This window comes from Juglans microcarpa x Juglans regia, chromosome 8S (genome assembly GCF_004785595.1).
Source record: "Juglans microcarpa x Juglans regia isolate MS1-56 chromosome 8S, Jm3101_v1.0, whole genome shotgun sequence".
NCBI lineage: Eukaryota > Viridiplantae > Streptophyta > Magnoliopsida > Fagales > Juglandaceae > Juglans > Juglans microcarpa x Juglans regia.
Window position 1 is genome coordinate 14,293,784 of NC_054609.1, and position 10,230 is coordinate 14,304,013.

Here is a 10,230-nt window from a genome sequence, read left to right on the forward strand (position 1 = left end):
TGACTCAAACTCATTTATATCAAACCCAAATCTACTAATTTTGTATCTTGTTCATATTGAGATCACGGGTCGTATCACATATTATCACTCATATACAACTTACTTTAAGGATGTGTTTAAATATTAAACTAAGTTGAGTTGAGTTGAGATGATAAAATATTGTTAGAATATTATTTTTTAATATTATTATTATTTTTAGATTTGAAAAGGTTGAAATTTTTATTATATTTTGTGTTGAAATTTGAAAAACTTGTAATGATAAATTGAGATAAGTGATTTTACATATCAACTACTTATATAGCGACCTCTTATATTGAGTGATATCAATAAGTGTGACAAAACCTAGGATGGGGATTATAATATCTAACAACTATTAATGAGTCTGATCATTGATTTTTAAATATCATAAAAATAATAATATGGTAAATGCTACTTCAAAAAATTCAATAAATATTAATACATATGAGTTACAATAGTCGTAATTTCTATAACCTGTAATCAATTATATAGATCGTAAGATAGTAAATCATGTTCGTCCATTCATCATTTCTTATATGACATAAATGGAGGACATGTAAATTATAAATAAAAAATAATTTCTAAGTAATTTGATGTCACTTCAAATAAATGGTTTTCGGGGGCCAAACTTATATAATGATGATTATTTGAGTGTACATAAATTTGTATGTATATATTATGCAATTTGTTATTTATAGTTATAAAAAATATAATCATAGATGTAATTTCATTTCATATTTACTCAATATATGTAATATGTATACCAAATAATTATTATCAAATTAGACAATTGGTCATATTAAAATTTTCAATTTAAGTAGACAAGAAATTTGCATCATTTTCTCATTCATGTATTTTTTTCATTGAGAAAAAAGAAACCGATTGAAAATAATTAGGAGAAGATATAAGAATAACAAATTCTAAGACCTTAAAAAGGACATTTTAAATTTAGAAAAATGAAGACTTTTGAGTGTTTTTTGTATGCACATGTATAGATATTGATATTGCGTATAGGCCAGAATCTTGGGGTTTTTAGAACTTATCTGTTCAAATTTCATGGATTTTTGGGGTCTATTTTTTATTTTTTTTTTAATTATATATATAATTTATAGATTAAGAGGCAAAATTTTGGATTTTAAAATAACCAACGACCCATATTGTTATGGAACTCAATAATTTAAACTTTTCTAAGTAATTATAAAAACAAGTTCAATTTTTATTTGTTAATAAATATATTTACTTTTATTTTTTTAAGCAAGAGCGGCCATGGCTCCCTCTAGGTTCTATGTAGGTCAGCTAATGATTAAATGATTGATGAAAGATAATGATTAAAAAAACTTATATTTCTCTTTTTAAGTATCTTATACAAAGAAAACTAAAATATAAATATAAATATATATATATATATATAAAGGATATTCATCTCATTTTTTTCTAGCATTATTATTCGCTTTCTCTTGGATTGGAATTTTATGCCCTTATCTTATAGAGACTTGCAGTGAACAACGACCCTTAAATACTAGTGTCGTGTCTAAAAAATCGCGATCTATTCAATGTGCGTGGAGGTCAGAAGACCCCACAACCTCTACAGTTAGCCACCAATATCGAGTCTAAAGACTCGTGATGCACTCAACAAGCGTGGAGGTGAGAAGACCCCACGACCTTTACAGTTAGCCACCAAGGTCGAATCTAAAGACTCGCGGTACACTCAAAAGACATGGAGGTCAGGAGATACATTGACCTCTACAGTTAGCCACCACTGTGGAGTCCAAAGACTCGCGGTGCACCCAATGGGCATGAAAGTTAGAAGACCCAACGACCTCTGCAGTCAGCCACCAGTGTCGAGTCCAAAAACTCACGATGCACTCAATAGGCGTGGAGGTCAGAAGACCCAACGACCTATGCAATTAGCCACTAGTGTCGAGTCCAAAGACTCGCGGTGCACTCAACGGGCGTGGTGGTCAGAAGATCCCATGACCACTACAGTCAGCCACCAGTGTCGAGTCTAAAGACTCGCGGTGCAATGCATGGGAATGGAGGACAGAATACCCCACGACCTCTACAGTCAGCCACCAGTGTCAAGTCTAAAGACTCGCAATGCACCCAACGGGCATGGTGGTCAGAAGACCCCACATCCTCTGTTGTTAGCCACCATTGTCAAGTCCAAAGACTCGAGGTGCAGCCAATGGGCATGGAGGTCAAAAGATCCCCCTTACTTAGCCACCAAAGTCGAGTCCAAAGACTTCTGGTGCAGCCAACAGGTAGGAAAGGTCAAGGACCGCTCGACCTCAAAGAAGCCTAACAGGCAGGCAACTCTCTGGACTACCCGACCTCTCTCACATGGATAGCAATACAAGCACATCATCTTCTCCAGCAAACGCCGAGTGTTTATACTCGCACCACAACTGCCGCAAGCGAGTTACCTTCAGGAACGAGCCACCAAGCTCAACAACCACCTTACAAGGGTGTCCTTCGAGAACAAGTTGACAGGCTCAACAACTGCCCAAGATGAATCTAAGGGGTTGACGGGCAACTTAACCACTTAAGCGCGGGTTACTTCAAACAAACAACAAAACAAGAACACCAACAACAATTTACACCAAGGGGCATAAAATCCACAACTACTAACAAAAGCAAAAACAATCACAAAAATAAACACAAAAATCAATCATGGAAATATACACTCTTCATTGCTACAATAAACAATCGCTCAGGCAAACATCTACACAAATAAACAAACTCAAAGCCGAGCCCGCACTCTCCACTATCGCGGTTGCGTACATGTCCCACCAAAAAAAAGCTTCACGCTAACACCTAATGCGGTTGAGTACATATCCTGCCAAAGCAGAACTCCATGCTCACACCTAGTGCGGTCGAGTACACCTTCTGCCTATCTCTTCAAGCTGAGCTCCTCACCACTTAGTACAAAACAAACACAAAACCAGGAAACAAATAGAAAATCAGGGACCAGACAAGAAACTAGAGATCAATTTTTAAATTTATTCTGCAGATTATTGGCTTAAATATTCTCACAACAAATCACCCTTAAGAATCGCAGGCATCTGTAGGGGTCAAATTAACAGCCTATAATTTAGCCTCGAGATAAGGCCGAAAATCAAATTAAGAGATAAAGCCAAGAAGAGAGAGGACATGTTGACTCAAACTCCTAAGATGAAAGACACACAAACTCCTAAAAGGAAAGGGACTTAGACTCCTAAAAGAAAAAAATGTTTCACAAGGCAAGTTGGACATCTATATATAGAAGGAGATCCCCCACAAAACGGACAGACTCTCGACAAGCTCTCTACACACAAGATCTCTCCATAAAAGCTCCCTACACCAAACTTCACCACACATAACGACTCCAAAGGACCTCACCTAAATTTCTCCATTGTATTGTGCGATATGTGCGCCATGAGAGATTGTAAAATCACTCATTATAGTGGATTTCGCCCCCAAACAACCTGTGAACGTAAGCATTATGCCGAACCACGTAAATCTCTGTGTCTCTCTTTATTTACGCTTATTTGCTATTTATTTTATGGATAAACGCAAAAGACACTATATTGAAGCCTGAATCGTCTCGTGGGTCGGGTACAATTCTTTCCTCCCTTCCGGTCTGTTGTGCAAATTAAGGCATTAACAGTTGCAGTCGTCTGTGGGATTCGATTTGTTTTATTTCCAGTAACGGTAGGAGGATGATTCACCAGCTCACGAGATCTTCTTCATAAAATACCATATAAGAGCCCTTCAAGTTTATTATTTTTCTTGTTGTTTATACTCCAACACTGCAGCGAAAAAAAATGCAAGTGCTGCATGCACTGTGCGAGGGCAGCATGCATTGTGCATGTGCCATGCACAACGCACATAAAGCACCAGAGTTCGGATCTGCAGCCACCACCCCCATAGCACGGCGGGATTCGATGGCAGTCGCCCTACATGGTGGAGATACAGCAACGGTAAAGCCCCCTATCGGCCGCTCATCGTAATAGCGCACTATGCACGCCATGCATAGTGCAAGCAGATATGAACAAACGGCTGGAGTCCCACACACCGATGTCCGTGAGCTTACAGGGCAACCACCACCTACCAACCGCACCGCCGACAGTTTCTATCGCCGGTGGGGTGGTTCCTCAACACTGGTAGCCAGTTGCATCTGGCACATAGCAAGTAGAGGATGCATGTTACCGAAGGACCACTAAACCAAGCGTATATGAGTAGACCGGCCCATCGCCGACCACCACCTTACTCGTCGACGTTGTCTGTCGTCGGCATGGTGGTTCCCTACCCCTAAAGCTCCTTGTCATGCACCTCGCAATTCTCGCCCGTGCGCACCAAAGGAAATCCACTCAACGCCAACTGTCGCTCACCAACAAAACCAACTCAACCACCGCCTAGCTCGCTGGCATACTCTGTTGCCAGCGTGGTGGTTTCTGAGTGCAACGCAGTCACCCCCAGCCACCATCACCAACACTCGTTCCAGGAGATCGACACCAACATTGTTGTCCGTTGTGAGCTTTTACTGCCTAGAGTTGCCGGCGATAGCGTCACGCAAAGGGGGACACCAGAAACCCAGGCAATAGTGTCTGTTGTCAGTGGTAAGCCTGAAGCATGTTGAACGCCAGCAAGTAGACAATCCACCAGTATGTACGTCCTTATCGCATTGCAAAGGAGTCAATTGAAACCATAACTCCACTATAATGTCATAGCACACCACCGAAGGTGGCCATGGTGACACCCCCGCACCACCAGCAGCTAGAAGTCCACGGGCAAGGTGCTTAGAAACCGACGACGTTCATTTCTTCCATTACTGGGCATGCATAGAGGTTAAGAAACTGATCGCCATAAGAGCTCCTCACCGTAGGTCAAGAAACTGCTCACCACGGGATCCCCTTGCCACAACTTAGCTAGAAAACCTCTTTGGCCACCTTCACCAGTGCTCGCCAGGGAAGCTCCTGGCCATAACAGCCAACGCAACTGTAGTGCATCTCGCCATCCCATGGCGAGCAACACCTCAACAGATTCACACATGTGCAGATAATATCTCCCGGTTGTTGGTTGCATCCATGACGGTCGATGCCTCTTGGCCGGCAATGAAAGCAATTTCATTACTACTAAACAAGATCAATGCCTCTTGGCAAGCAAAAATTCAGCAATCCATTATGCAAGACCAACGCCTTGGGCTAGCAACAAGACCAACTCCTCTAGCAACAAACAATCCTAGTAGGGAAAAATTTAAAGCAGCAGCAAAATTACTCTGGAATATACTTTGCAAGAAATCACCTGCGCAGCGCGGAACACGGCTTACAAAGCCCCTCTCAGGCATCTTAATCTATCTTCATCAGAATAGACAGTTTGGTATGTGGGCATCCCAGGCCTTCATCAATGTCAAAGCATGGCTACCCGCGAGCATCGCCCGTGTGTCACTAGCCTTCACCACACTCTAGCAGAATGACTCAGGTTTACAAATCTCAAACTTATTTAGTTTTACGTAAAACCTCTCAAGACGACCGAACTCAGCCTCCCGCCACAACGATTCGGTCAGGCATACCCTCAAACTCCAAACTCGAGTCCATAGACTCACGGTGAGCAACGGCCCCACCAAAGTCGAGTCCCTAGACTCGCGGTGAACAACAGCCCTCAAACACTAGTGTCGAGTCCAAATACTCGCGATGCACTCAAAAGGCGTGGAGGTCAAAAGACCCCATGACCTCTATTGTGAGCCACCAGTGTCGAGTCCAAAGACCCGTAGTGCAGCCAATGGGCGTGGAGGTCAAGAGACCCATGACTCCCTTACTTAGCCACCAAAGTCGAGTCCAAAGACTCGCGGTGCAGCCAATAGGTGGGAAAGGATAAGGACAGCCTGACCTCCCAGGTGCCTAACAGGCGGGCAACTCTGTAGACTGCCCGACCTCTCTCACATGGATAGCAATATAAGCACATCATTTTCTCTAACAAATGCCGAGTGTTTATGCTCGCACCACAATTACAGCCAGCGGGTTACCTTTGGGAACGAGTCACCAAGCACTACAACCGCCTCGCATGGGTGTCCTTCAAGAACGAGTGATGGGCTTAACAACCGCCTAAGATGGATCCAGTGGGTCGACGGGCAACCTGACCACTTAAGCGCGGGTTACTACAAACAAACAACAAAGCGAGAACACCAACAAAAATTTACACCAAAATGGCAGAAAATCCACTACTACCAGCAAAAGTAAAAAGATCACAAAAATACACACAAAAACAAATTATAGAAATATGCACTCTTCATTGCGACAATAAACAATCTCATGCAAACCTCTACACAAATAAACAAACTCAAAGCCAAACCCCGCACTCGCCACTACCGTGGTTGAGTACATCTCCCACCAAAGTAGAGCTCCACGCTAGCACCTAATGCAATTGAGTACATCTCTCACCAAAGTAGAGCTCCACGCTCACACCTAATGTAGTTGAGTACATCTCCTGCCAAAGTAGAGCTTCACGCTCACCCTAATGTAGTCGAGTACACTTTCCGCCTTTCTCCCCAAGCTGAGCTCCTTACTGCTTAGCACAAAACAAACAAAAAATCAGGAAACAACCAGAAAACCACAAAACAAATAGAGAATCCAAAAACAAACATAACACTAGGGAAACATAACACTAGGGAAACATAACACTAGGGAACAAACAGAAAGTCGGGGACCAGATAGGAAACCAAGGATCAATTTTTAAATTTATTTTGCAGAGTATTGACTTAAAGATTTTCAAGGTCTTCTTGTCCAGCAAATCACCCTTAAGAATCGCGAGCATCTGTAGGGGTCAGATAAGCAGCCTATAATTTAGTCTCGAGATAAGGCGAAAAATCAAGTTATGAGATTAAGCCAATAAGAGATAGGACTAGTTGGCTAAAACCTCTAAGATGAAAAACACACAAACTCCTAAAAAGAAAGGCACTCAGACTCCTGAAAAGAAAAGGCTTCACAAGGCAAGTTGAACATCTATATATATGAGGAGATCCCCCACAAAATGGATGGACTCTCGACAAGCTCTCTAAAAACAAGATCTCTCCACAGAAGCTCTCTACGCCAAACTTCACCACACATAGCGACTCCAAATAATCTCCCTTAAATTTTTCCATTGTATTGTGCGATATGTAAGCCATGAGAGATTGTAAAATCACCCATTATAGTGGATTTCGTCCCCAAATAACCCGTGGACATTGGCATTATGCCAAACCACGTAAATCCTCTTGTCTCTCTTTATTTATGCCTATTTGCTGTTTATTTTATGGATGAACGCAAAGAACACTGTATCAAAACCCGAATCGTCTTGTGGGTCAGGGATAATTCTTTCCTCTCATCCGATTTATTGTGCAAATTAAGGCATTAATAGTGTGTATCCAGCATTGGTATTTTTTGTAACTTGGTGTTTTTTGTCTTGAACGTACATAAAATCAGTGTGAAGTTTTTGAAAGAAAAAAAAGAAAAAGCAAAGTGTGTAAATCATATTTTTTAGAATATTTCCAGACAAAAAGAAAGGTGTTTTCATTGGTGGAGTTTTGAGCTCAATCACTTGTGCAAAGTTGGTTCAAGCTATACGAAAATCAGTTGGGCTGTTGTATCCTAAAGGAGTCAAGTCAATAGGAGCATTGCTGCATCGGTTAAATTGAGATTTTGTATACCGCAGAGGACTTGAATCTCCTTAAAGAATGTGAGATTTTCATGCCTCAGTCCAAACTGGTTTCGTTTCAATGTTGATTTATTGTAATTTTTTATTATTTATTGTGTATTTCACTAACAATTTGTAAAAACCATTACACTTATAGGTGACTTTATAGGTGATTTTCTCGGAATGATGGAAAGTATAGGTTGAGCAGTACTTTCCTTTCGAAATAGTGAAAAATCAAAAAGTAAGAGAAAAGACAACAAGAAAGGTAATTCAAAAGGCTGAATAAAGCATAAACCTATGGATTTATTACTGTTAATTCCCACTATGAACATTAATTAATGGCATCATGACACCTTTGGTTGGAGCAATTATGATGGAGAATATGAAAGTGTTAAAATGGACATGAATAATTTAGCAATTGCAACCCACTCATCGTATGTAAGGGTGTAACAGGTCAGGTCCGGTTCGGTATGGTTTTGGACAAAATTTAAAATCGAACCGGTACACACCGATTTGCACTTTTGAAAACCGATTACATACCGGTTACCCATCTAAACCAGTACCTCCGATTTTACCGGTTTCAATCCAGTTCGGTCTGATTTTTCAGTTTTAATAAAATACAAATTTTTCATAAAAATCTGTTTATAGGAAAAAAAAAATTGCTTTAAAAAATTTTTTTTATTAAAAATCTATTACTAATTACAAAAATCTGCTTTATAAATACTATATATAGTTATAGTGATATTAATACTATATATAGTTATAGTGATTTCGTTATAATGAATTAGTGATTAATATAACTATATAATAGTATTAGTATTAGTATAACTATATATTAGTATTAGTTATAGTAATTTAGTATAACTATTAATGTCGTGTTTCGCACGCCTTTGGACTAGGCTTTGACAACTCAGGTCTTCAGAATTGGGCCTGCAAAAGATAAAAGGGAAGACAACTAGGAGGGGACAAACTTCGGGCCAGGAAGTCTCTGATGCCAAAGTTGGTAAACTCTCTTGGAAGTTTGTAAATAAGTAAGAGTCTAGGGATCCGAAAGATCTTCTCGTACATGGAGCTTACTATATATATCATGGATTGGGGGAGGTGCAGATCGTTTTTGTCTCCACAGAGTTTGTGCCCCTCCTGCTGTTTCTATTGCTAGAGTCCTTTAATGCAACGTAGCTCTGCGATAGCACCATAAATGTGGCGTGTTACTCAATAGTGGCACCATTAATATAGCGTAGTTTCCAAGCCTTGCCTTTATCCCTTGTGAGCCGTAGATATTCTGATGTCAATGGATTGAGAATCTTCCGCATTTCCCGTTGTGTCCTATGCAAGTTCTCAAGTTCAGGAACGTGGCCATGCGATGTCAAACTTACTTGTCCTATCGGTTACTTGACTCCCTTCCCTGGTAGACACATTGCTCCCTATATGGTTCTAGTAACCCTTGGGCCGGGCATTGGGCCAAGGCCCAGTGAGCTTTGTGAAGTGGAAAAAGTCTCCTTACAGTTCTCTGTGGAAGTTGCGGTAATCGAGGGATTCTGGTACTTTGGGAGACACATGGGTTAATGTTGCATCGGGAGTTCAAACGTCAATCTTGCCTATATAAGGACCCTTCCTCCTTTGCAAAAGTTCATTTCACTCATTCTTTCTTTTGCTTTGTTCTCTGTGTTCCTTGCTAGCTGCTTAAGTTCTTTGTTCCTTGGTTTTCTTTCAACTTTCTCCCGAAACCCCTTTACTTTCCTCCTGAACTTTTATGGCTCTGAAAAAATCTTCAGACATTTTTGGACAGGTTCGGTCCTCTAGCGATGCTCGAGCTACCATTGGCCACAGTGGTGCAACCCTAGAGGAAATCGCCGGATTTACATGGCGATCGGTGATGACTCTTGTCAAACTGGAGTTGTTGAAGGAGACCTATAGGGTCCCTTCAAAAGTAGAGTTCGTGGTGCCTTCTTCCATCGAAGGGGCGATGGAATCCAAGGGCTTTGGCACCAAGGTCGTAGTGTACACCGACATGTTCTCCTACAGCCTTAGGATGCCTTTTTGTCGGCCAGTGAGAGAAGTTTTGGCCTTCTTCGAGTTGGCACCTGCCCAGCTTCCTCCCAGCTCGTGGAAGATTCTTGTGTCGTGCTGCGGCATCTAGTGCCATGCATTGGAGGAGGTCGGGTTAGACTTCCTGGATCTCACAAAGCATGGGTTCTTTATTGCTCACAACATTCTAAGGAAGGGCCGACACCTCTACGGCTTCCAGCCGGTTCAGGAGTTGGTTCAGTTGGAGGCGCAGCAAACTGTTGTGAAGGGGTATAACGACCAATTCTTCGCCTTGTCAGGCAATGGATGGGAGTTCCCGGTCGGGTAGGCCCTCAAGCACTGGTTTCTCATATACGCTATAAGGGGCATGCGTAATCCTCCTATCCGGATGCCACGCATGCCAACTTGTCTGCTTTTTAATTTTCTGCCCTCGACACTTGCTGAATCTGGAAATACTTGAAATGGGTGTGCTCGGCCTCTACTAGCGCTAAATATTTTTTGGACTTTTCTTTTTTTACAGTAAACTCTCATCGT